The 22,942-nt window shown below is 43.4% G+C and overlaps 1 protein-coding gene across 1 annotated transcript in view; it reads left to right on the forward strand.

Moving 5' to 3' along the window:
- Positions 1–393: 393 nt before the first annotated feature.
- LOC138452651 (amine sulfotransferase-like) overlaps positions 394–22,942 on the forward strand; it is a 401,286-nt gene continuing 378,737 nt past the window's right edge. Inside the window, exon 1 of the mRNA XM_069605019.1 lies at positions 394–484. The gene's annotated coding sequence lies outside the window, so the exon portion shown is untranslated. The remainder of the gene's footprint in view (positions 485–22,942) is intronic.

Below are 22,942 nucleotides of genomic sequence, written 5' to 3' on the forward strand. Positions count from 1 at the left end.
AGAGTGAGACATGTGCCAGGCTCCACTGCAGTGATGAGAAAAAGCTTCAATAATGTTGAGCACGTCCTTGATGATTCTGCTCTGTGCTCTGCCCCTCCCTATGCCCCAGGCATATCAAGAGTTAAACCAATCACAGCTCATTTTATAGGCCCCATGATCCTTCTCAGTGGAAGTATGTCTGGCTGGAGCCTGGAACAATGCTGACAAGAAATAAACTATTTTGATTGATGAGCCTCATGTGCTGTCCTGGCTCTGCCTCTACAACCCATCAGCCAGTCAGGAATCAAAAACCTGTTGCCATGGAACTTCCGTCAGCCAATGGTATTCAGTCAGCTTCTGACTTGTTCTGGACAAGTCTCTTTTATGCAGTGCAAAGTCAAACTCAGCCCTAGACCCCATGTGCTCTTCTGAAGTTTGCACCTCCCGAATTTCATACCCAAACCCGGGGTCCCCTGACGAAGTCCTCAAACCGGAGCTCTGTCAGGTATGTAGCAATCCATGTGTGTGTGTTTATGAGGTGTTATTTGTGTAAGCGATGTCATTCCAGAAAACCTGGACATTAACAGTAAATTTTACATTTCACTGCTGCTTGGTTTGTCAGTCACATGAGAAAAGTACACTGTGATGGTTTGGCTTGGAGCTTTTTTAACCATTTGCAGGTTGATGCTGTTTAGCATGTTTTGAAAACCCTTTTCATGTATATGCTGTTTTTGAGGCTGATGCCAGTGACGACATGCAAAACTAGTGGTAGTTTGCTAAGTTGTGTTCAGCCTCTCTGCTCGTGTTGCTTTAAATGTAGGCAGCTCAGCTGAGACAGGCTTTGGTGAACATTTTTCAGACCTGAGTGTGTGGTTTCTCACTGTTGGGGAGCATTTTCATTTTAGTGCTCAATTCCTCCCACCTTAGAGACTCCCAGCTCTTTTGCTGGACTTTAGGACTTTTAATTTTAATCCCGGAGTGAGTGAGCTCTTTTTCTCACTACCTCATGTGTTTTGACCTGATTTGGATTGTGTGTTTCCTTTGTTTTTAGAGTCTAACAAACTCCATAGGCATCTACTTTTTGTATGGTGAAACACAGCACCATTCGGTGCAGTGTCACAGAGAAATCCTTTAGATTTCTCATAAGGTTTAAATACATTTTCTTGTGTGAATAACTGTTCCTAAGAATAGTAAAGTGAAATTGACTTTACTTACCCTTTCTGTTTGTAGGTCCAGCACAAACCATCTCATGTGGAGTGCTGGGGGATACTTAGTAGCCCCTTTTCCTACCTACTTATGTAACTTTTTAATGTTACCCTCACTACTTTAAATGACTGGTGGTAGTGGTTTAATTTTCCCACCAATTTTTTTTTACCGCAAGCTGAATCCTCAGCTGCAGTATAGCACCAATGAGTGATAATTTTGTCCAAATGGCCGGGTCTTCTTTTTTTGCCATTTTCTGTTTGTGAGGTCTTTTTTGGGTTTTACTCTGCGCGCCAAGCCAGGTTCGAGCCCTTTGTTTGTTTTGCATTTTCCCTCTGGTTCCAGTATGTCTGGAAGGGCAGGAAGTGAGGCAGGTTCCCGAAACTCCCCTGTCCTTTGTCTTTAGGAATGCCTGAATGCCCCAGTCCTGATTGGCTGGCTGGCTGTCGTTCAGGACAGCCACCTTGCTGTTTGAGTGACAGCTAGACTGTGCATGAATGGGAGAAACCTGCTTAAAAGGTGAGAGTTCTGGGACTGAAGAAAGAGTCGACCACTGGGAAGAGCAACCTCACAAAGAAACCGTGAACGAAGCTTGCTGCATCCTCCTGGACCGTTGAACTGCCCAGTGAAACCCTGCTGCTGTGCTGAAACTCCTTTTTGTAATTGACAGGAGACGTTCTGGAAGGGACGACTTCTTCCCATGGGTTAGTGGGACCAACTAACCCCAAGAAGAACTCCACTGCACCAGCTTCCCTGACTGGCTGTACTTCTTTGCTGCTGCAGGAACTCAGTGCCAGGGGTCGAGAAATCCGTAGTCGAGTGACACGTCTGTGATCCAGCCTAAAGCTCCAGGAGTCTCCCCAGGACCCTCCCGAAGCAGGACGACTAGAGCTTGAGTCCCCTCACCAGAGTGCAGGACTCAAGGAGTGAAGGAAACCCAACCGGGATCCAAGATCCGCAGTGGTGCTGTTTACCGAGAGCTGAAACCGCAAAGTGCAGCTGATCCAAAAAGAGACTGTAGCTGCCGCTGACCTCCGCATTGCTGCTGCAGGAGTCCCAGATGTCCTACCTCTTGTCCCCACGACTGAGGCCTAGGAACCCAAGATCTGCATTGCTGCAACCAGACAGAAGTCAGCTGGACCACTCTTCTTCTAACCAAAGGTACTGTTCTGACTTGGGGTACTTACCTCAGTGTCTTTAGCGTTGCACTTCTCAGCTGAGACTTGCAGTAGCTACTTTGCTAGAGCTGATTTCAGCTCTACCCTTCACAAGTGTAACAGCTTGTGACCCTACAGTGATTTTTCTTCAACACACTCTCTAACTTTGTGCAAGACTTTACTATCTAAGAAGTGCCTCAGCTCCATAGACTTTGTCCCCAATTGACTTTGGCTGCACTTTGTCCCTGCACACTCTTCTAGTCCATTTGACTTTGATACTTACTGTCCCTCATAGGTGATAACTTGTTTTCTAACTATTATTGCTGGGAAATGTTTTTATCTAGACTTCATTAGAAGATTTAAGTGCTCACATGCTCTGAGAACCTGTTTAACCTTTTTCCTTCCTTTAACCTTTCCTTTCTACAAACCTCATAATCTACTAAGTGTACTAGTGATATATAAATGCCATTACTGTCCTAGTTAGTGATGTCACCTCAGGGTGTCAGAAGTGTGTAAGAAGCATCTCTAAAGAGTATCTACTAGCTTTGTGTTGATTCTGGAAAAGTATTTTGAAGTATATTTGATTGCTACATACATTGCCCTTTTTAAAGAATTCTTATTTAAAAACTGCTGTTAAATAAATAAATAATGATTTTAACTAAAACCTTCAGTCTAAGTGTTACTTCACTACTTGTATTGGTGGATTTCATTGCTCCAGCTCTACAACTCACCTGTACCCCTTGTGTAGTACAGGCCTAATGGGTTAACTGAGCATACAGTCTGCACTCCGCTTGTGAGGTCATAAATCAGCATTTTTGCCAATCTAATTGAGTGAAATGCCAAATTAAAACCCCACTCACATACACTTGACTTTCAGTCTGTCCCTCTCAAATGCACAAAGAAATAGCATGATTCTTCCTTTATTGCATGTATGTTTGGCAGGGGGACTACCCTAAGGTGGCAGCATTCCCCTGCCCTCACCCTTTTTTTCCCAACCCTGTAGGACATTACAGCACTTCCAAGCAGAGCTGCTTTTATAGAGGAACATTTTGGTAATTCTCAGCAGGGTTTCTCATGAAGCGTTAACAGGGACCTCATTTCACCTAAATGACAGGGGTAGCGGAAGTGACATCACATGGCCCAAAAGCTTCCATTTAAATAAATATATTTTTTTAATAAAACATTCTTTTTTAGAGTAGCAAAGGAGACGACGGGGTTAGCAATGGAGGTCTCAGGGGTTGAATGTGCGACCCCTGGTGACCCTCAAATGACGTCTGTGTGTGTAAAGAACAATGTACCAGCACTACTCAACAGGGCTGCTATAATTTTATAGCTATTATGCAGGTGTTTTTTTTTACCTCCTCAAGTGTAATTTTACTGTTTTAAAAAAAGTGATGTCATTTTAATTATTCACAATACAATCATTCTTACTGTGTAAGCAAAATGACATGCGTGCACTTTTAGAAAAAGTCAATTTTAATTAGGTTTTTTATTCGTGACTCAAGTAGCCCACCGTTGCCCTAAATCACATCTATACCACATTCAAGTTTGAAGCGTGTGCATGTTCTCATTTCCAATCATTTGCCCACGTAGCCCATAAATACTGGAATTCTCTCCCTCTCTTTACCCGCTCTTATTCGTCTCTTTGCATTTTTCAATCCAACCTGAAAGCTCATCTTCTCGCCCCTCTTTCCACTGAGTGACTTTCTGTTTCTCTACCCCTCCTTCCGTGTTTAGTTGTTTTTTTCATTATCATGTAAATTGTACAGTTTTCTAATATTTTGAAATAGCGCTTTTGGCAAAAGGTACTTTATAAAATCAATAAATGAAATTAAAATGTAATGAACATTTTATAAAGTAACATCACGGCTGTTCTGCGCATGCAATTAAAGTGCAGTTGTGAGGCCATTTTGTATTTATATGAAAATCTTTTTTTTGTAGGAATATTAGCATTGATTCTGGGAGTCACTGGAGAGTGGCACAGATGTGACCGAATGTGGCTCTGTGAGATGTACAGGTGGTCACCAGGACTAATTATTGCCAATAATAGGAGAAAGTGGTTTTGACGTTTAACAAATACACATACTTAACTATCCAGTTCAACACCCCTTTGAGGACTATATCAAACTGTCATTGACCTTTTCAGTCAAATGTGATTTGAATGTTGCAGTTGTCACCTACTATTACAAAATGTAATTTTGGGAGATTACATTACCTTGCATACTTGTTATATTATCATATTCCGTTTTGACCAATTTCAGAGGTGCAGTATGCTTTTATGGTGCAGAATGTGCCATATTGTTTTCATAAAAATCTCATAGGGGAGCCCCTCAAAACACCTACAAAATGTTCAAATCCTCTTTGTTGGAACGTTATTGACCCAGCCCAACATCTGCGCTTTGCTGAAGTCGAGTGTAAACAGTTCTGTCCTGGACTCCTTGCCGTAGGCGATGAGTGGAATGCAGATGCACCCACCTCTATTTTTAAACCGCCCCTGTGAATGAATCAGCCGCAGCGATGCTGTTTGCTCAGGGCAAGCAGCTGTGGTAAGAGGTTGCACACTTCAGCAGCTTGCGCTGTGCTCTGCCCTGCCCTCCCAGATTACACACACTGTTACTCTTTGTACCAGTGTCTTTGAGGGTGAGGGGCTTCCTCTGCAAAAACTAAACAAGCATTGGCAATACCACCAGTTTGGGCTTTTGTGTTAGCATGAGAAAACCACTTGCCTGGCTGGCACAGCCGTAGTGGTGTTAAATACCCAATGTTGGTAGCAGGTGCAAGTACCTGGGCATCTAATAGCAGTGGCTGGCAAAAGCTTAAAACGTATGCACAAGCCAACATTGTTGACTTTGCCAATGCTTATTTTAAACATTACTTCAGTGGCTTTGCCAATGCATGTTTTTAATAGGACTTTAGTGAAGGACACGCAGAGTGCTTATAAATTGAGTGGCTGAATACATGACATTTTTCTTGCACCAGTAGCGTGTTTACAACTCCAATTAACTCTGAAGACTGCTTTGAACAAACACTGCCAGGCACTTTGAATGCAATGTCTGATGGTAAGGTTTGATTAAAGCAAGCTGAAAGAGTTCCCATGAGGAGGTGTTTTGGGTGGGAAGAGGCAAGAATGGGTGGGAATGGCCATAAATATTAGCATGACCAGGCACAGGCAATGGGTGGGCACATAACCAAACACCACATACAGACTCTAAGTCCCCCCTCATATGTCATTCCTCCATATCCATACTCTAATGAAATAGTTTAGGCTTATAGGTGTCGCAAGTGGCAGCTGGCATGGGTTTTGGGGAGGGACATGAGTTTCAGGGGATAGGTATGGGTTTTGGGGGGATTCGAGGGGGACATGGATTTCAGGGGGGCCCAACGGCTGTTTATGCCCTGGTCCCAAAAACTGTTAAGATGGCCCTGTGACGGGCTCTGCAAGGTACAAAGCTACGTCAAGCAGATTAGAATAATAATAATAATAATTAGGCATTTATATAGCGCTACGAACCCTCAGGTATCTGAGCGCTGCTTATTATTACCCACGGTGTGTGGTGCGGATTCGAACCTGCGTTGACAGGCTCTGCACGGATGTCAAAGCGAGCGCTCTATTCGCTGTGCCACTTGACCGGCTGTTGCAAGTACGCTGGTTTGAAGGGTTCAGTTAAGCACCAAAGGCAGCACTGGTGGTTCTTGTGGTTTGAATGTGGCGAGCCCAGTTTGAAGGCAGTTTGATCTGTTTGAGGTGGTGAAAAACAGGGATCCTGGCTGTCTCAGGATCAGGGAGCTTATTAATAGAGGAGATTAGCTGGTAGGTGTCTCAAGGACCTTCACGTTAGAACAGGGAGGTGATCTCCTGAAGACAAGCACACACAAGTGTCTATGACTGAAGTTCAGTGCTGGGAGGTCTTTCTCCTTAACCTCAACCTACTAGAGGAGACCTGCAGAATGATCCAAGCCTGGAGCACACCAGCCGTGCAAGGCTTACCATGGTGCTCAACTGATGAGGGTTTGCAAACCAGGCAAATCAAAGACAAAAACAAGGGTTATCAACTGGACATTCAAGAAGGGGTGAATGGACCCCCTGTTGGTGAGAACTGTTGTATGATTTATAATTAAGAACCTGTTCTATGATTCCTTTTGTTATTGGTGAGACAATAAATCATTTTGTTTGCTTGCTGAAAGCTATCTCCGTGTCAGCCTATTGTGCTGCTCACCCGGCCACCCTGTCACCCTATTTTTCCTTTTGCAGAATGTTTTTTATTTCGTTTTGTCCCTCTGACCGTAATGACATGTACGGCAGCCCTACTGCCTGCTGGTTGAGTCTGCCAATACCCAAAGGGAAAACTCAAAAGCAGTTCGGGACATATGAGTAATATGAGTAACATAGATCAAAGCAAAGGAGTTGGTCCGCAAATGGACCATTTAGAAACCAGATTTGGTAGAGGTTGTTAACCGCACAATAAATGAGACAACAGGCTGTACAGGGCTAGGTCAAAAACAAATCAAGATATTGTAGGGATTGTCTAACCTTGTTTAAGTTGACTAGTTGTTGCCCAATTTATTTATTTTTTGTTGGTACACCATTAACTAGAATAATCAAAGATTGATCTATTGGCCATGGTTTTCCCAGAGTTCATACATTTTCTTTAAGATCTAATGGCAAATATACTACTTTGTCGTGAATGCCTCTTAGTAACTCAGAAGGAGGCCACTTGGCTGTTTTGGGTTGAAGACGTATGATAGCTTGAAATGGGTGTACTGTTTGGATTATAATGCTTGCATACAAGTTAAGTTGTTGGAGAGCCGTTGAAAGTGGGACTATTTCTTACTGACAGCACGTGATGGCATTTGGTTATTTTCAAGCTTTGTATTGTAGTATGTGCAAACTATTGAGGGGTCCCTTATTTTGTTTTTATTTTCTGTTGTTAAATATAAAGCTACTTGGAACCATTTGGATCCCTTCTTGTCCTCTATTTTGTAGCCCATATCTGCTATTTTTGTGCTCTTTTTATATAAAGTTTGTTGAAAACAGACACATATTTGGTCCGGTATTTCAGCAGATGTGTTTTGAAACTTTGCTATTTCTTTTTTGTATGTGTGTGTTAGGAGGTTGGTGTTCGTAAGGTTTACACTCATGTTTTCTAAAGTTACAGAATGTTCTTTTTTTTTTTTGGATCTTCACTTCCAAAATATTTACTTTGGATGTGCTGTATTTGTTGAAGGAGTTCTTTGGCTGTACCATTTAAGAGTGTGTTATTCAAATGTTTCAGTTGTAAAGCAGGAATTTTAGCATAGTTTACTCTCTGCACAAGGGTTTGTAAGTGAAGTGGTGTACTGCTAACATTGTAATGTCTTGGAATGTGCTTTTACAAGCAGTTCCAGAAATGCATGCTAATGAATGTCCTCGCAGTCCCGTGTAGTTGTGCACTGGACAGGAGTCCATGGTTTGTAAAGTTTTTATTCTACTTTTGTCTTTTAGTCTTACATACTGATTGAGGAATTGTCATAAAGATTTGAATGTTGGGGTACGTTACACATTGAGCTGCATGCCCATTTGTACACTGGACGGATTGTTTGGACAAAAGGGACAGTTGGTTGAAAGTTTGTGGGGGGCGTTTTTTCGATAAGCGTTTCTTGTGCCTTGATGGTGTCTCCCACCCTTTCATACCCTCGGACATTACTGTGTATGGCAATAGTTTTTTTTTTCTTTTTTATAAGCCTCTTCATTGAAATATGGTTCTTTGCTGCTTGTGTGAATCTATTCACCTGCACAGAGGTTTGAAAAGTTATCTATATTGACCTTGCGCATGTTTAGACATACCTTTTGTAAGTTAGTTAGTGGTTTCATGTTGTTTAAAATTAATTTAAACAACTTTCTTTTAATCAGAAATGCGCTGTCAATTAGAGCTTTCAGGATTAGTCTTCTGTGGTCATTTTTAAGGGTACAGCATGTCTTTTCAGCTGTTATCATAAGATTGTGAAGTACTCTACGGTGGAAAGTGTTGTGTAAAATTCAATTTGCTTTACTGGGGCTACATTACCATTGTTAGATATAGGGTTAGGTGTATTTGTAGGTGTGCTTTTGTTTATACATTTTTTTTGTTTGTTTTTGGAAGAGGGGCTTTACTTTTTGTAGTGGTTGCTGGATTCGTTTTGTTGAGTGATGTTATTAGAAGTTTTATTTGAATATTTTCTATAAATTGTTTTAGAGGTGGGTGACCATATGGCTTGCTTTTATTCTTATCTGCTCTATTTTTACTTTGTTTTCTCTGGATTTGCTTTTTAGTAGGCCTTCTGTTATGTCTGTTGGAAAAAAAGAAAGTATGGGGTTTAAAGTTGTGGAATACATATGGATGTATTCTGAATGGGTGTGTGAATGTGATGGTAGGGATGAATACAGTGCTGTGTGATTGTGTAATGGAATGATAGTTGTGGGTGGGAAGGTTGTAAGAGTAACTGTGTGTGTAGAGGTGTGAAGGGCTTGGGGTAGTGAGTAAGAGAGTGGTGGCATGAATGAATACGTAGAGACATTTTGATGTTTTCAGAAGACTAGTGGGTATTATAATGATGTTGTTTAGATGAGAATGGAAAGAGTGTGCATACTGAAATGTAATGAGTAAGAGTGAAATAAATGTTGCTGATTTTAAAGAAATACTGTAGGCTAATATATAGCAAAAATGCATTGGTACCATAATAAAGAGATTAATAGTATAGTAATGTACTTTGTAGGATGTGAAGAGTAATCTTCTGGTTGGTGTCTTCGGTATTATGCTTTTTTCCTATAATTATGAAAGTTAGTGGGAATATATGGTAATGTTGATGTACTTTCAGTAAGATAGGTTATTTATGAATGTAGGAGATGTTGGGAAACAGAGTTAATAAAGTTGTGTTTTGGATTGGCTAGTAAAGTATGTTAACTATGTTATTAGAACAATTGAAGTATGAGTAGTGCTGTTTTGGAGATTAGAAGGAAAGGGGGATAATGGGTGTAATGGTGGCAGTGCAAAGGTTGTAATGAGTGAGGTTGGAAAGTGTGACATTATTATGCAATGAAAAATTATGACTGTGTAAAAAGGTTTGTTTTTAGGAGCATTTTTAGGAAAGATAATGAATGCATATGAGCATGTATAGCAGCACTGTGTGTAACTGTTTTGTAAAATAAAATAAAAGTGGAGGTTAAAGATGTGTAGAACATGTTTATGGGGTACTTGGTGTGTGTAGGTTTAATATGTTGGCAGTGGATGCGTACTTGCAAACATGATCTTTTGCAATATGTAGGTGCTTATCAAGTCTTGTTTTTCTGATTTGCATTCTGGGAGTTTAAAAGCACCACATTTTCCATTCCATATAATATAAATGTTATACTTTTCAATCGTCTAGTGTAGTCCTGTGTTTTCTTTTTTTTGTTTACATTCTGTGAGTTGTGGTCCAAGATGTGTAATGGCAGAAGTGGTATTGCAAGTCACTGAATGCAGAGAAAAAATACATGATTTCATAACCACCTATATTGGAATGGGTTATGTTGGTTGGTATGAATCGACTGCCAACATATTAAACTTCCACGGAGCAAGTAACATTGTAAAATGTTACAGAAATCTTTTCAAGCTGCCTTTCCTTTTTTTGTTGTTGAAAAAAGTAGCACACCGTGCTGCTATAAATGCACATGTGCATTTTGTAAGTTTCATGGAAATGCTTTTAAAAAGAAAGATGTTTACACGTACAGCATTGTAAGTAAGTGTGCTGAATGATGCAATATATGGCATTTGGTACAGCGGTTGCAAAAGAGAATATGTTGACTGAGAAGCTCATTACAAGGTAAGTAGAAGCAACCCTGCAACCCTGTGTGTGTGTATATATATATATATATATATATATATATATATATATATATATATATATATATATATATATGAAGATGTTGACAAAAATTACTTATAGGCATACCTGTACTATGTTTTGTTAGATACAGATTTTGTTAAATCTGGAAATAGAAATCTTTGACAGTTGCACAGTAGATTTTGATGCAGATGCCTTTCATTAACAGGAGATTTGTACTCTGAGAGTTCAAGTGTACATTTGAAGTGTTGAACTGAGATGACAGGGTTAGGTGTAGAGGTTGTAGATGTGATTGGTGGATGGATGTGCGACTCTTTGAAAGCAGCCAATGAGGGAGTGTTGAGAACATGAAAGTGGAAAGGATACAAGGGCTGCCTCTGTGTTACAGGGTCTGCGGACACCGCGGTAGTTGGCGCACGGCACGTGCCACATCCGGGTCTTTTGTGGAGGCCTGGCATGGAAAGGGAACTGCAGGGATTAGCCAATCAGGTTTGCTGGGTGTGGTTTACAGGAAGAGAGGGTAGTAGGAGTTTTGTTTGCAGGAGTTGTGAGAGCAGTGACAATGGCTATGGTTATGTGTTTCAGAAGGCAGACTGTGTGGATTCGGGGTAACTCTTCATTTCAGTCATTGAAGGTATATGCTGAGAATCATGGCATTCTTGGAAATAATAAATTCACTAGCCAATCCATAAGCCATTGGCAGAAGTGGAAGTTTCCTGGCATGCAGTTTGTGGCTGAAATTGGGCAAGCTTGCGTTCCTTCTGTGAGAGTATGGCTCATTTTAAAAGTCCAGATAATGTGATTGTCCATTGTGGAGGGGACAGTTTGGGGTTTGGGACTCCAGTGTCTTTGCAAGTTGTGCTGAAGGATTTTTTAAAAAGCCTAATGCAACTGTTTGCTGATGCTCAGACAATTGTTTCGGAAAATAAATCAAATCAGAGTCGTACATGGAGATGTCTAACACACTTTTTCAGTCCTCAAATTGAACAATCAAGACAGATTGTTAGTAAAGGCATATCTGCTTTTTTGTATGGTTCTGGAATTACATCTTTTGAGAATTATAATATCAGTTCTCATGGTGTAAATGTATTTGTCCGGATGGAATTCACTGCACAAATATTGGAAATGCAATTTTCCTTTATAATGTAAGGAATGCATTGAACAGGTTCCTGTAAGGAGAAAAACAACATAAAAGCAAAAAAAAGGTATTTGTTTACAACCCCCCCACAAATAAAAAAGTTATTTTCAGGGCCACCACTAAAGATTAAATAACCTACATTGGGGGTCATTACAAGGTGGCCGGTAAGGGATACCGGGCACTGGTTAGGAGACCAGTGCCGGTAATCACATACCGCTTAATTCCAAGGTCCCTTGGCGAAGACCGTAAAGGACGTGTGGTCGGACCACACGTTCTTTACAGGACCCGTTAAGGGACCTTGGAGATAATAACGGTACTGCAATTTGCGGTACCGTTATTGCCACCTTCCCCCTTCCCATTGAGACATATGGGGGCTCAAATGGGAATGGGGAATGTCTTTTGGAATGGGGACTTACCGGGTCCGCCTAGGGCGGAATGTCCCGGTAAGTCCCCCCTCCACTAGACCGGACCCAGACAGGATTTTGGAGGCAGCCATGGCGCTAATAGCACCATGGCTACCTCCAAAGTTGGAATGAGGCCCATTGTCTTTAATTTCCCTCCCCGGCCTGTTCAATTAGATGATCTGTCCACGGACACCGCGATAGTCCGTGGACGGCATGTGCCACATGCAGGTCTTTTGAGGTTGCCTGGCATGAAAAGGAGCCCGCAGAGGCTGCAGGCAGTCGTGGTGTCCGTGCACACAGGTGGATCAACCAATCAGGTTTCCTGGGTGTGGTGTACAAGAAGAGAGGGTAGCAGGAGTTTTGTTAGTAAGTGTTATGAGAGGATTCAAAGTGGCCATGGCAATGTCTTTCAGCAGGTAGAGTGTTTGGATTTTGGGGGACTCTTGGATCCACTGGGTGAAGGTGTATGCTGAGCATTGTGGAATAGCAAAATCTTGGATTCCCTGAATTGGAAGTGTTCTGTACGCAGTGCGTGGTAGGAAGTGTGTGGACTTGCTCCCATTTTGCGCAAATATGGTTCAATTGAAGCATCTGGACATTATTATCATTCATTGTGGTGGGAACAGTTTGGGGAACGTGACTGGAATACCATTGCAGTTTGCAATGAAGGAGACATTGGGAAAGTTGAAGGAAATGCTCCCTAATTCTAAAATAATCTTTTCACTCATTGTACAGAGACAGGTGTGGATGCATTCCAGCTCATTTTGTCTGCAATTGGAAAAAGTGAGGCGCAACATCAATAAAGCTTTGTGTGCTTTTGTTTGTGATGTTGACATGACATTGTTTCACAATGAGAACATTACATTTGATAGGAGCAACATTTTCTGGTAAGATGAATCCACCTAACTGATGTGGGTAATCAGATTTTTGTGGAAAACCTTAAAAATGCTTTGAAGCAGTTTTTGTGGAAGTGAGAAGAAATAATGAAAATTATTGTACTGTTTTCTTAGTTCAGTTTGTAAAACCAAAAATGAAAACAAAATAAAAAAGCCAAAAACACAAAAAAGGTTCTTTTAAGAGCTACCCTTTTTGAACGCAAAACAATAAAAAAATTTACAATTGTCCCACGCCTTGAATTGTTCTAGAAGTCTGCAGATTACCGTGCTGTCTGCAGACTATGCAGGCTGCACAGGGGCCTGTGACTTTTTTGTTAGTTCTTTTTTTCAACTGTAAAGGTGGCTCCTAAAGGAACAATTTTTAAAGTGTTTTTGGGGATTTTGTATTTTTTTTTCAGGAGAGGCAAAGTATGGGAGGGAAGAGAGGGAAGGGGCACCAACCACAGTGACAGAGGGGCAGGTGGAGAGAGAAAGATGTTGGGCAGGCCTTAATCAGGTAGGGGGTAGTGTTTCTTGTGCTCTTTGACCACGGCCTCGAAAGCACTCCAAAACTGCTCCTCCCTACAGAGCGATGTGTTGCAGTACATTCATAGCACTGTGACCCTTGAAAGGTAACAATGTTTTGTATGGCCAGCGAGACTTTGCCGGGATCCTCTGCCCCACAGGAGTACCTCTTGTGGTGACAGGAGCAGACAATGAAGATGGGGTAGAGGGCGTCAGCCCACTCCTCCGTTCAAAAGGTACCACCTTTCTCACTGCCTCGTTGTGATTCGACTTGGCGTGGCTGGTGGTCACATAGGAGTACACACCTGGTTTTCTGCGACTGAGTACAAGCTTGCACTCAGTGCATCAAACCTTGTGTTCCTGAGCCTTTGGTACACCTCCTACGGTGGTGAAAGGTTGCCACACCCAGGACTCACAATGGGAGCTGGAGAGAGGGACTTCCTGTACCTCATCTTAATTTTCCTCTTGTTCCTTTTACATATCTCTGCGCCTGTTCCCCTCTCCAGGCCTTCCAGATGGTGGTGGTGGTGGTGGGTGATGACGTTTTGGAGCAGAGATGGCCAGAGCGGATGCCATTAGATGAAGATTTTAAAGTTCTGCAGAGCAGGTGCTTCAGAAATGCTCTCTCCTGGACAGCCAGATTGAGAATGACGAAACGTAATGGGTGGGTCCGTTCAGAGGCACTGTCCCGGGACTGCGCGGCTGTCCCTGGACTATCAAGCCACCTCAAATGGGGCTTAAAAAGATATAAAAAGTTTCCAGGTCAACTAAAACAAATGTAGTTTGAAACTGTCTGCGGGTACGGACACGGTCCGCGAGCACTTCCGTCATGCTGCACAGGCACGGTCACATGATGACAATGGCTGTCCCCTGGAACGGATAGGGCTGTCAACGATGCGCGCATGCGTGGCAGTGTTCGCAGGACAGAAGTGGTGTCCCCTGACTAATTAAAAGTGTGCCACATGAGAGCGGACATGTCTGGACAGGCATGATGTCCGGGGGGCACTGGGAGACGAGGTGCGCATGCTCACCAGTGTTCGCATAACAGAGGGGGTGTCCCTGGACTAATTCAAAGTGCACCACACGAGAGCAGACACGTCCAGACAGGTGCCATGTCCGGGGGCACATCCATTTTGGGTGCGGACATGTCCGGACAGGCGCAGTGTCGGAGACCAACTAAAGGTGGGTCATGAAAAACGGACATTTGCAGACATCGCTCGTGTCCGGGGGCACCTCCATTTTGAGTGCGGACACACCGGACAGTCAAACTGTCCGCGGACCCATAATTGGGCTTTTAAAAAAAAATTGTGATTTATTTACAGTAAAAAACATAAATTCATTTATCAAAGAGATGGGGAATCGGAATGGGAAACATATAGGGGAGAATTGGGAATTTCTGTACAATGTTCATGAGGGGAGGAATGGAGTGAGGTTTCCTCATAGCGCCTTTTATTTAAATTGAGGGAATGTGATGGGGATGATTGGTTGGGACAAGGTGAATGTGCTGAATAAAATTATTATTTAGTTCATCCATTTTTGCTGATAATTTCATTAGTTCATTATGTACATTTGGGGCTAGGGTCTCTCTTTACTTATTCTTCAGATTCTCTCAAATGGAATTGGGCTGTGGCTTCTTCATAACAGGTATGTACTGTTAAAAAGAAAAGAATGTTATAGTGAGATTTTAACACATTACATCAGTTATTTGTTTTGAAAAATGTACTGCATACCATTAGAGGTGTTTTCATCAGTCATGTCTTCTTTAGGGACATTTTCCTCTAACCATTCCAGTGTGCTTGCCATTTCTGTTAAAAATAGAAAAACAGTGATTTTTTCCTTATAAGATATGTATATGTAACAAATGATAACAATAGAGAAATTAATAGTGTAAAAGCTTCATTTGAAATAAGTGCCAGGTGTCTCTCAGTCCATTAGCAGAGTTGTACTGAGATGATACAGTGAGGTGTACAGTTATGCTTTGTGGTTGGTGAATTCCATTATATTGTGCGCTAAATTAAAACATAATTGTTCATTTTGAAGTGAAGATTTTCTATGCACACTTATTTTTGGGTGTAGAGCATATACATATTGCTGGTTTATGTATATGTGTTTGTCGGTTGAAAGATACAACAGTGTAAGATGACCCCTGTACTTTTGGGCTGTGTGAATGCTGGCCGCCGTCCGCAGACATTCGCTCAGTCTGCAGACTTTGCAACTGTCACGTGGGTGGTCAGTATGCTGGAAGGGATATGCACTAATAAAAATCTTTTAAATTCAAACTACTTACCAGAGGATAGCCACATGACCTAGTGAAACAGTCCATGAAGCGTGCGTACGTGGGTGGTCAGTATGCTGGAAGGGATATGCACTAATAAAAATCTTTTAAATTCAAACTACTTACCAGAGGATAGCCACATGAGCTAGTGAAACAGTCCATGAAGCGTGCGTTCAATAATAACCGTGATATATAACTTGATGAAAGTACTAAGAGAGAATGTACATCCTCGTGAATCGTGTTTGTTTACACTTTAACCAACATGTAATATAAAATCAAGTCAGCCATTACTAAAAATTGGAGGAAGTGTTTTGACAAGACTGCCCCTTTGCCAAAGCACTAATATCAGAAATCTAGTCATACATAAGGATATACAGTTTGGTCTTAATAAACCAAGGACCATTACTGAGTTATGGAGACTTGATACGATTATCGGGCACCATAGATGTGGGGCTTGTTCTGTTTGTGAGTTCACCATGGATACTCTAATTGTAGATTTGGGACTGACCAATATGTGGCATTTGAAGGAATCTACCAATTGTAACACTGCAAACATCATATGAATGATCAAATGTCCATGCAACATGATGTACATTGGTAAAACCAACCGGAAATGCAAAACACTTATAATTGAACATAGGAGTTGCTCCTAATCTAATTGAAACCAGTGCATTAGTGAAACATTTCATGACCAAGGGAGACTCCCATACAGATCTTATATGGGTGGCACTGATGTAGTCCCTTCTCCCTTTTCATAGCGTCCATTTTATTTTCTCTCTTTTTTGATTTTTTATTATGGCATATAGTGAATTACAAACTGTTGCCACCTATTACATCAAGGTCACACATTCATTACTTTAAAAAAAAAAAAACATTTTTCCTTGTTCCACTTCTTAAGATCTGTTGGCAAAGAACATCTCTAAGAACTTGACTAAGGCATAGTTCAGTCCCATGTTTGTTCCTCCATACAGGGCTTCCCACCATGCTTCTGCGTCCACATTTTTAACTTGGATGGTTATTCTATTCTATTCTGTTAGATTTATATAAAGCGCCAACTCGCCCGCATGCGTCAGAGCGCTCATTAGAGATGCAGGGTCCTATAAGTTATCAGTTTGGGGCAAAACAAGATCAATGGCTTAATTCGCAGAAGCGTTTTATAATGGCACAATCCCATGGGAAAACGTTCTGTGAATCAGGCCCCAAGTGCTTTAGAGTTTATGGTCGTTTTTTGCATAGTCTGCATATGTCAAATCCCGCAGTCATTCTGTATCTACATAAGGTAGAATTTGTATGAAGTTTATTCAGGCAGAATCTGAAGAATAGATCTCTGTGATTTGCAGTCGGAAATGTTCTGAGATAAAATGGTGTTATATTGGGCAGCACAACCAGGTTGCTTGAGAGTGTATGTATTTTAGTATTTTCTCTTTTTTTTAATTTTTTTTATTTACTTGTGTATAATCATAAGAGACAATGATTTTTACAAGGATGATCAGAATCCGGGCTAGCCGCGTGTGCTTCTGCTCTCGTATGAGTACGCCAGCTCACACATTCTGTTGCAAGAAGTTAGGGTCCTTTGCGAGTTGACGGGGCTGGTCAGGCCCAGAAGGTCTGAGTGTGACTGTGGGTCCAAAGGCCAGACCTTGCTACACCAGAGGTGGTGCTGTCTGTCTCAGTGAGAGGCCGTGTTTTCGCCTGCCTAGTGAGAAGATTCTATGGCCTTTATTTTTGTGAAGGCGACTTCCAGTACTTTGCATGCCGCTACAGCCCAGCGTGTTTTTTCACCCGAAATGAGGCGGCACCACCACGTGTCTTCCTCCACCAACACTGAATTGACCCATAAGGGTTCCAAATAGGCTACACGTTCTGCGTTGAGAGTGTGGCAGTTTAGCAGAAGATGGCGAATTATCTCGATTGCGTCGTCGGATTGACATAATCTGCATGTGGTTGCCGCGGCCAAGCTTCTTATCGCCATGATTTCTCTGGTATGGAGCAAGTTAAGCCTTGCTCTTAGGAAGTATGTTCGAAGATTTCTGTTTGGAAATTTTACACAGTAGGCCAGTGGGCAGTTGAGCCGGTTGAATGTCGGTGGCAGATGCTTTAAGAATTTGATCTCTCTGGTTTGGTCGGCTGTGGTGATCCAATCTTGATTTTTCAATTTTTGAGAGACTCTTTGTGGGTTGGTTTTCAGGTCCTCTGTAGAACATGCCACTTGTTCCAGATTGTTTGCTTGGCAGGCAATCCACTTCTTGATCTCCGAGCATTTAGTTGATTCCAGCTCTTTGTTGATAATGTTAAAGATTGGAAGACCATCTTGAATAAGGGTCTTTCTGAAATAGCCATGGAAGCAAGGCTGACCGTTGCACCCAGCGAGAGTAGGCCCAGGTCTCTTCTGATGGCTCCGATCGGGATGGAGTTCGGAAGACCCAAAGTTGTCTTCCAGATGTAGCCTTCCAGCTTAGGCCATATTGAGCTAGGCATGTTAATGGTGGCGTCCATGCCTTAGGTTAGTGCAGGGACTACTTTGCCTTTGTAGAAATTGATGACGGGCATCCAAGAGAATTTGCCGAATTTGCGGTCAATCATCTTCATTTGCGAGGTTAGGTTTTTTGCTTTCTCCCAGAGATGCAGTTGCATTTTTGTCTCCTTTGGAGACCGGTCGATGTAGACTCCCAAGTATTTGAAATGTGGGACAACTTCAATGCTGCAATTATTCACTGACCAGGAATGTGCTGATTTCTTCGGCTGACGCTTCTTGGCCAGTATCATGATTTTTGTCTTGCTGTTGTTTATTGTAAGGTTGTTGACGGCCATGTACTCTGCCAGGTTATCTAGCTGGCGTTGAAGGCCTATTTGTGTCTGGTCTAGAAGGATCATGTCGTCCGCATAGAGAATACGGGACAGGATGGTGTTACCCAGCTTCGGAGGAAAGCTGCGGACCGTCACTTCAGATTCTTGGAAGTCTCCCAGGAAAGCAACAAAGAGGGCCGGCGCCAGCGGGCATCCTTGTTTCACTCCTCTTTCTGATGGAATTTCTTTAGTGAGAGAGCCTTGGTTGTTCAAGCGGACACCTAGGGATGTCTTCGAGTGGAGAGCTATGATCGGTTGGAGGATTTCGTCTGGGCAGCTCCATCCTTGAAGCTTTTTCCATAGGCGCGTTCTATCGACTCTGTCGAAGGCCTGTGACAGGTCTATAAAAGCTGCATAGACAGTTGGAGCACCCTGCTTTATCTTAGCCTTTAGAATGCTGAGGATGAGGATGTTGACTGCTGTCCCGCCGTTCTTCTTAAAGCCCATCTGGAATTGATCTTCGCATGGGGCGTATTTGGCCCATCGATGAAAGTGGTCGAGGAGAAGAGTGGCAAACAGTTTGCCCATGATGTCAAGTAGGGCTATAGGCCTGTAGCTTGCCGGGTCTTCTCTGCTTCCCTTTTTGAAGATCGGAATCACAGTGGCTTCTGTCCACGACAATGGTATCATTCTGCTGATTCTACAGTGTGTAAACAGAAGACTGGTAAAATCTGTCCACTCATCGATGTTTTTTTTTAGGTCAATGTTCGTGAGCCCATCAGGTCCCGGAGCTCTGGATGATTTAAGCTTCTGAATCCCCTCGTAGATGTCAGCTTTTGTGGAAAGATCAACCCAGGGGGTCCTGTTGAATTCCGGCTCGTGGGTCATGTTCAAAGCAGGAGTAGCGAAGAGCTTTGTGAAGAAGTGTACCCAGGAGGCTGCCGGAACCGAGTTGATCATGTTTGCTCTGGTGTTGCCTTGCACAGTGTTGGTCAGGGCCCAGAAGTCGGCAGATTTTTTTGACGCCAGTGTTCTCATCATGGTTTCTGTGTCGTTTTGGTACATAGTGGCCCTTCGCAATCTTATCCAAGCTTTGTAGGTTTTGTTTTCTTTTGCCCAAAGTGCCCATCCCGATGTGGTATTTTCAGCTTTTGCAGTACGTTTCAGTTTCCTCAGAGCCTTTTTGTTATCCGCTATGAGTTTGTCGTAGGTGTGGTTGAAAATAGTGGGAGGTGTGTTTCTCTTTTTCTGGGTGGACTTGTGATTGATCAGAAGCGGAATATAGATGGGTCTCAACAGTGACTCAGCCGTTGTTGGATCGGCCCAGGTTGTAGCGTATTGCTTGGTCATGGCTCTGACGCTGGTCGCTGTCAAGCGTAGACGAGTTTGTTGGGGGTTTACCTCTACCGACGATTTGTAGTTGCTGGGTTCCTGAGAAACAGAAGACCAGACGACGATGAGCATGTTGTGATCGTTCTGGCGCGTTTTGGAAACCTTGAAGTTTTCGATCTCTGGGCACATAGGTTCAGAAATAAAGATGTAGTCCAACGTAGCCTTTGAAGAACCTCTTTCCCAGGTTGGGATTTGCGGGAGCCAGTCTTTGATCCATGCTGCGTTATGTATGTTCCTGGCCAACATCAGTGTCATCCAGGCCTGTCCTCTTGAATCAGTTGACGCAGCAGCTGGCGATTGCGACAGAGCTTCTTTTGGATGGCGGCAATTAGCGTTCAGGTCGCCGCATATTAAGAGGTGGATGGTTTTACACTTGATTACGATTTTGTCGATAGTTTCAGCCATAGAGTGACAGAAGGCCATGGGTGACGTTCTTTGAGGGTTCCAGTACACCGTGACAATTGCCAGCGAGGTCACTGACCGTTGCTTTGATGATTCCGTGAAGTGGGTCCATTCAATGAGTGATGCCAGTATCCCGTAGGATCTCACAATGGTTTTGACAATTTTTAGGTTGTGGCCTGTTTTTACAGCGATGAGTAGGCCAGCTGAGGGGCGGCCTAGTAGGCCCCTAACCACCGGGGAAGTCTTGATCTCAAATCCATCCATGGATGGTTTTTCTAGGAGCCATGTCCCTTGGAGACAGAGGATGTCAAACTGGCCCAGATCCTCACTATTGGCGTCGGTTAAGTGTGCATGGCCTCTGGTATTCCACGAGGCCAGTGACAGCGTCTTTGTTAGGGAAGGTGGATTGGCTCCGGTGGGTAGTTGCTATCTGCTTCGATTGGCGGTTAAAGCTCCTTTTAGCCAGTTCCATGGGCCGCCTGCCGACAAATCTTTGTTTAAGTGGGCCGATGTTTCCGGAACTCTGAGAGATGGTGATTGCTTCCTATGATTTCTGTAGCTGTTGAGTCTTCTTCGTTGCGGGGAATGCTCTTGTTTCCTCTCGCTTCTTTGCGGGTCGTGGTGTCTCGTGAAAGACTGTTGGGGCGGGCTCTGCCTACTTCTGTGCTGAAAGTCTCGAGGTGAAAAGCCCTCCGAATCATCAGTCGGGTAATTTCGGCGGACGGACACTCCTAGTCTCCTCGTGGAAGAAATCGGGTCAGTTCTTCTGGATGTCTTGCTATCTTCGTCATGACGGGTGGGTTCCCTCTCTGGACTCACCCGGAAATGGGCTCTTAACTCCGCTTTTCGAGTGTGGTGGTGATCTGGTGAGGTTGTCTTATCTTTTCTTTTGCTGACTATGTTCTCTTCCTGGATTCCTTTCTTAGGTGATGGAGCTGAGCTTTTAATCTCAGATAGGAGAAATCCGGCTGCTTTTAGTTCAGATCCGACTTTCCGAGTTAACTGTTGGATTGCATCTGATTTGATGTGGAGATATGCTTTCGCCTTGTTGTCTCTATGGTAGGTCTCAATTAGTGTGAAGTCGTCCGTTTTCAAGTTCTTTAGCTCAGATGTGGATGCTATGATCTGTAGCACCGTTCTGCGATTGAGAACCATGTATTTGCCTCTGTTTGAGGACTGTTCAATTTTGAATATTCAAGTGGTTTTGACATTTTTGACAAAGGCTTTAGTATTTCCTGTAGCTCTGTGTGGTGTCGTATGATGTGACGACAAGTTTCTTTGTGCAGAGTCAGTTATTGGGGTTGTTGAGCATATATTCGCTGAAGGAATTTGTGTGGATAGGAGGTGGGCTTCATCGTTCCTGGGTTGTTGGCTTGGAGGGCCGTCCCTTTTTTGGGTTTTTGAGGGTAGATGGGTTGTTATCTTCTCCGTGGGAGTTGTGGGCCTTCTTACTTCATTTTGTGGGATGTCCTCTAAGTGCCCGGAGGCTGTGTGGGTCTCTGGATCAGGATGCTGAGAGAGGTTGCTTAGAGGGCTGGAGTCTGAAAATTCCCTAGCAGTTTTGGGTGAGTGAGTTAGGTCCATCGCGCCGGCGGCAGACGTTTGCAGTGGTTCTATGACGGCGTTATCGTATGCTGTTGCAGTTTTCCTTGTGAGTGATGGGTAGTTCGCTTTGAGAAGGTGACGAGTTGGAGGGTTTGTTTGCTCCTTCTCCGCAAGTTTAAGAGCTTTTTTCCCCAGCTCCTGGTTTTGCAGTAGGCCAACGTTGTTGGTGGTCGTGGCAACGATCTTCGTAGATGCTCTGTTCGGGGTTGGAGCCGGTTTGTTTTTGCTGAGAAAAATGGAAGCAATTTCATCGTTCTCTTTTGGCCTAGGAGTCTGAGTTGATTTTGATTCTTGCGGCCTCGGTGACACGAGTTTTGAGCTTGAGATGGCCGGGCCGTGTTCCGCGTCGAGGTCGCTTCTGTCTCTTTTCCTTTCTGAGATGTCGTATTTCAGGTCAATGGCCGTGATAAAGCCTTCCAGATAGGACAGCTTAGATTGGATGATTGCCAAAGTAGCAGTGTTGTCTTTCGAAGCGTCTCCTATGGCTTCGTAGAGTTTGCAAAAAGGCGCCATGGCAATTGTTATGGCTGACATTATCGTGGTCATGTCTCTCTTGTTATATGGCAAATCTTTTAATGTAGATTTTTGAGATTCAGTTGTGCTTCCCTTTTTTGGGAAGAGTTCTCTGCTGCCTGTTGGTAAAGTGCTCGAGACTGAGTGCCGCCGTCCCGGTGTAGTAGCGGCTGACTCTGGTAAGTTAGCAATCCTTGGCGAAGAGTTCCAGGGGCCGCGTCTTGAGGCTGATTGTGGTAGAAGATCCGTTGAGTAGGAATGGGCGGGCGGGCGTTGGATGGCGATGTGTGAGCTTTGGTCCCGGGTTGCGGGCTCGTTCCTTTATGCGCAGGGTATACTTTGGGCTGAAGTAGTTCGAATATGTCCAGCAATCCATGCTGGTGCGTTCGCGCTTCTGTTAGCAATGTTTCAGTTGATTTACTGATTATAGAAACCTCTGGGTTTGTTGGCTTCAGGCCTGGGGCTTCTGGGTGGTGGATTGGACTTGTGATGACCAGTGCGTCTGTCTTGCCCAGTTTAGGTAGGGATTGATCCGTGGGAGCAGTAATCGGGAGGTCTAGCTGGGCGGTGGACACAGGGTCTCTGTGTGTTACTTGCAGATGTTGTGCTGGCGTGTCAGCTATTTTGGCCATAGCTTCTGATTGATTGCAGGGCACTGTCTTTGAGCTAGGTTCGTCAGTGGCTGAACAAGGCAAGTGTTCTGTGGTCAGCACGTTTGTGTATTTGGTCAGTTGTGTTTTTCTGCATTTGGCTGATGGAAGAATCTCTTCCAGTGCCTCAAGAATTTCTGCGTCCGACAACTCGGAATCGTTGGATAGTTTGCGCTTTCCTTGTGTTTTAAAGAAATT

Source organism: Ambystoma mexicanum, chromosome 4p (assembly GCF_040938575.1).
Source record: "Ambystoma mexicanum isolate Mex_15411 chromosome 4p, UKY_AmexF1_1, whole genome shotgun sequence".
NCBI lineage: Eukaryota > Metazoa > Chordata > Amphibia > Caudata > Ambystomatidae > Ambystoma > Ambystoma mexicanum.